This window comes from Vigna radiata, chromosome 8 (assembly GCF_000741045.1).
Source record: "Vigna radiata var. radiata cultivar VC1973A chromosome 8, Vradiata_ver6, whole genome shotgun sequence".
Taxonomy (NCBI): Eukaryota; Viridiplantae; Streptophyta; class Magnoliopsida; order Fabales; family Fabaceae; genus Vigna; species Vigna radiata.
The window spans coordinates 2,658,620-2,663,657 of NC_028358.1; the positions used below are offsets into that span (position 1 = coordinate 2,658,620).

The 5,038-nt window shown below is 38.3% G+C and overlaps 1 pseudogene; it reads left to right on the top strand.

The window, feature by feature from the left end:
- Positions 1-305: 305 nt before the first annotated feature.
- Positions 306-3,426, top strand: LOC106770801 (annotated as a pseudogene).
- Positions 3,427-5,038: the final 1,612 nt, after the last annotated feature.

The following is a 5,038-nucleotide window of genomic DNA, read 5'->3' on the forward strand; positions in this document are numbered from 1 at the left end:
TAAAGTTTCATCGAATTCCACCAACAAAAACATGGCAATTATATCCTTTATCATATGGCCACTCACCAAAGAATCCATTAGGGCAAACCTGAACTTTGCACGAGAAGGCACATTTCACGTTTTCTATACACAAATAAAGAAGCTGTTTGTTTATATGCTTTTTTGATTCTTCTCTAAAATTTGTCTCCTCCAACCTAAAGTTAATAATTATTCCAAATGTAAAGCCTCCAAGAATCTTAACTTATAAATAGGTCGAGCAACTTAATGATAGCACAAGAGACATCATTTCCATCCAGATTAATTAACGTACGAAGTAGCAACATGTCGATCTCTAAACCTGAACAAAAGCCTCTTCTGCCAAACCCATTTCAGTTGAGTGACANTGAGGTCATTGAGAAAGTGTACGCATCCCACACTTACGATGACGAAGTGTTTGATAGTGAGCCACTTTTCAACGTGGTGTCCAGCGTTATCAAGCTATCAAGTAGAGTTGTAGGGGCTATTCTCAAGGTAAATTAACAAAAATCAAATTCATAACTTACAAAATCTCTTTTTTGTGTTTTATAGCTTCCTTTTCTTAAGTCATTGGTAATCATAGCTTCCAGTGTTCAGCTACCTGACTATAATTTTGGTTGTCATGCAGATCGATGAGCAAAATGGTTTTGCAGGAAATGCTATTGCCATAAACATTTCCAAACCAGAATTCTCAAAACTGAAGCTCCTGTCCTGCCATGTATTTTATCGCTTACTCCATTTTATTAGAAATCATATCAATATACTCAGTAACATAGTAGTATATTTTCTAATACACTTCATGCATACACATGTTCTATTAAAGCAAAACTTAAATGTAGTCTTACAAGGGTTGTTAAGACCATTTTCTGTCAGAATTAAAACGTTAGATGGGTTATTTGTGTGGTAAAAGAATTCACTAATGTTTTTGTGCATTATTTAAAGATAAAACTATAATATAATGTATTTTAATTATCTGTTAAAATTATTAAAAAATATAAATTATAAGATCATTTCTAAGTGAAATATGAAACCTGCATGTTTTTAAATTTTGATAAACTTTAGTTGATACAACAATGAATTAGAAAATGTTTTTAGCAATTGATTATGGTGACAGATGATAACAACCCCTTGGGGGGTGGAGAATGCACACCAAACAACCCTAAGGATTCTTCAACAACTGAGAACCTTCTCGTGGGATGCAAAAGTTTTGGTAGCTCTAGCCGGTTTTGCTTTGGAGTACGGAAACTTCTGGAACCTTTATCAGGCATCAGACCCTCTGGGGAACTCGTTGAAAGTGCTGAATCAGGTTCAGCATAGACAGCTTCCAGTGGTTGTTGATCTGAACTCAACAGTGAAGCTGGTGCTGGAGGCTGTTGAGAAGATCAGTCGTTGGGGAACCTTGTCTGCTGATGAAAGCTATGACACCGAGGATGTGCCTGCTTTGTCGGATGCATTGGAGCAGATCCCCCTTGTTGTATACTGGGTTGTCGCTTCCCTTGTTGCTTGCAATAGAACCCTCCAGGGTGTATCGTAAGTCTTATCTCAACAAAAACATGTTCTTCATGTCAAATGTCGTCGAGTAATTAATCCTAAACTTCTTATGTTTCAGGAACTATCCGCTACTGGAGTTTCGTGCCAAACTTTCTCGCTCTGGATGAGTTTGCCAGGCTACTAGTGATATGCGAGAAGCAAAAAGGTTTTTGTGTGCTCAGAGTTTCTGCATGCTTCCTTCAATATCATCCGTTTCATCTAGTTTTTACTTTACTTAAGTGATGAAAAGAAATTAACTCGCTAAAATTTTACTGTTGCAGATCGGGTAGAAGACTACCGGAGGCGTAAGAGGAACTTTAACAAGCCCAAAGACATTGTAGACTTTTTGAAGCTCTTGATCAGTAAAAATGGCTCTCAGAACGCTCAAATATACGATGGCAACACCAAAACGAGAGTGGTTCGTATCATATTAGTCGTTTCAAGCTTTAATTCAGTGTAGAATTATTGTAAGGTCTGAATCGTCTTACTATAAATAAAAAACGATGGTTTGTTTTGCTTGTGAATAGAATGTTGAGGTTTTCAAGGACAAGTACGTGTTGCTATTCATTTCGGGGTTGGACAGAATAGAAGACGAGATTCGGCTTCTGAATTCAATCTACGAGGGACTAGTGGAGGATCCGAATGACAGGAGCGGATTCAAGAAAGAGGAGTTCAAGATTTTGTGGATACCGATGGAGAGTGGATGGGGTGATGCGCGCAGGGAGGTGTTCAACACTCTGAAGAGCTACATAAAATGGTACGTGGTGGAGTACATTGAACCCTTGCCAGGAACAAGGCTGATTGAAGAGGATCTAAAGTTCCAGGGTATTCTTCCAGTGGTGAAGCCACAGGGCGTGCTGCTGAACGATGATGCCTTGGACATCATCTTCGAATGGGGAATCGACGCATTCCCTTTCAGAAAATCGGATGCCTACCAACTTGCGCAGAAATGGAAATGGTTCTGGGATGAAGTAAAGAAAACAAATCTTCACGGCATACAGGTAATAAAACCCCAAAACCAGCTTACCAGGTTTTCTGTACATTCACCGATTAACNCTAAAATTGTTGTGTGTGTGAATGAATAGGTGAAAGGTGATAGGTACGTGTTCATATATGGAGGCAGCGACAAGTGGAGCCGAGAATTCAGTGTGGCAGTGGATAAAATAAAGAGGCACGAAACAATAAAGAGGGCAGATGCAATAATAGAGCATTACCATTTGGGGAAGGATGATCCGAAGATAGTTCCTCGGTTCTGGATAGGAGTGGAAGNGAAGAGGCAGAAAAAGCATTCGGAGAAGTTGGACTGTGAGATCCAAGAGATTGTGAAGTCTTTGCTTTGCTTGAAGNAGGACACGCAGGGATGGGCCATTCTCAGCAAAGGGTCCAACGTGAAGATTTTAGGGCACGCCCAACCTATGTATCAGACTGTGGCTGACTTCGAAAAGTGGAAAGACAGAGTTCTGGTCAAAGAAGGCTTCGACATTGCCTTCCANGAGTACTATGAGACCAAGCGTCATCTTCCTGCTCCTCAACCATGCGAATTCAACACTCTTGATGTTCTCGCAACCATAACATGCCCTAATGCCTCTTGTGGACGCGTCATGGAGGTCACCTCCGTTAACTACAAGTGCTGCCATGGTGGCAATGTTCCTGACCACGCCTTCCCATCGCCAACAACCCAAACCTAAACCTCAATTACAACCTCAGTTTGTTTTGGACAAACTACGTACGCCAACCTGAATTCCAAGTGTGTTTTTTACTATATATCTATGTTTGCATGCATGTGAGTCTGAACGACTCGGTCCCTTGCGACCTCTTCATAAATAATGCCATATTTTGTATCCTCTGAGTTAGATTATTCAATAAATAATTCCTTCTCCAACCGCATTTCAGAATCCTTCCAATCTTTTAGTACTTCCACTGCTCATATTCAGTTTTTTTTAGTCAAAAGAAAAAGATAATCGAATTAATGTGTATACCAATCAAGCTTACAAACATGATCACGATCTTATTGAAAGTAACCTACACTCAGTAGCTGCATAAAAAATGGTTTTCTGTAAGCTAACTTTTAAAACTTTTCTTCTCTCTTTATTATAAATTCCAAGACTACACCACCTGATAATTTATAATCTCAAAAAACTGCATGAAATAACCTTGTTTGACTATTTTATTTTTACCTTGTGATGAAAGTAATTTAACACAAAAACACAATCAAACTATTTTGGTTCATATGATCATAAGATCATTGAGTTTAGTTGTCACCATAAATCCAAAGTATTCGCAACCATAATAAGAAAAATAAAAATGATCAGTATATTTAGAAAAACGCAAAAGAAAACTACATGATTGAAAGAGGTTTCTGGACAAATCTTTAGAAAAACAATTACATTATTGCGTTGAGAAAGAGAAGAAAAACCAAAAAAAAACTACATACATGATCGGTAGAAAAGCCAAGAAATCTTTAGAAAACAAATGTCAACTATATTTCAAAACAAAATTCTAACCATTTTCAAAGTAATAAACAAGGCCTGCAAATCACATTCTAAGGCTCCACTGTTGTCACCTGTTGTCATTCCCCGTCTATTGCTTCATTCCACAATGTCACATTGTTGTTCCCATCACCCAAGAAAACAAATCTTTAAAAAAGCTAAGAAATCTTAAGCATTGCCGTCAGTGGTGCTCTTAGTCGGAGGATTAATTACCGGATTGCTTAAGACCCTATAAGTCTCAGTATTACTGACTGGAATGGTTGTGACCCTACTAAGCCCAGGATCAGTGCCTGCATTGGTTGTCCTACGAAGCCCAGGATCAGTGCCTGTCCTACGAAGCCCAGGATCAGTGCGTGCATCGGTTGTCCTAGGAAGCCCAGGATCAGTGTCTGCATCGGTTGTCGCAGCCTCATCAACCGGAGTTGGAGGCCCATCGGAAATAACTCGGACCAACTTTTCGTAACATCCTTTGACTTCTTTATAACTCTTGAAAGATGCCGCATATTTCTTCTCTTCCAGATGACGGAGAGCTTTGCTTAAGCGGACCCTTATCAAACGTTCTTGCCCTTCAATTTCTTTCTCGTACTCGTCCAGTTCTGTCATGGTTGCCATGATCTTCGAAATGCTAGAACTTTGCACGATCTTCTTTTTCAGTTTTTAGAGGACCTGCGGTAAGGCTGGAGGAAATTTTTTCAGCTTTTAGAAATTGGCATGATGAACAAATGTATTCACTTACTCTTTTATAGTAAAAAATGATATAGCTGGTAATTAAAAAATGATTAATACTAAATAAATCTATTATATGTACTAATGTATTATGAAGCTCTCTCACTACAAAAATATATTTTCACATAAAGATTTATAACATGTTTACGAGGAATCATGACTTGTTTACCTATGATGTGAATACTTCAATATGTTAAAGATATATTGTATGAATCAGTGCTTAAAGTTTAGGTCATAAAATCCAAGTCTTTATCCATATTACTTTATAATATTTATAT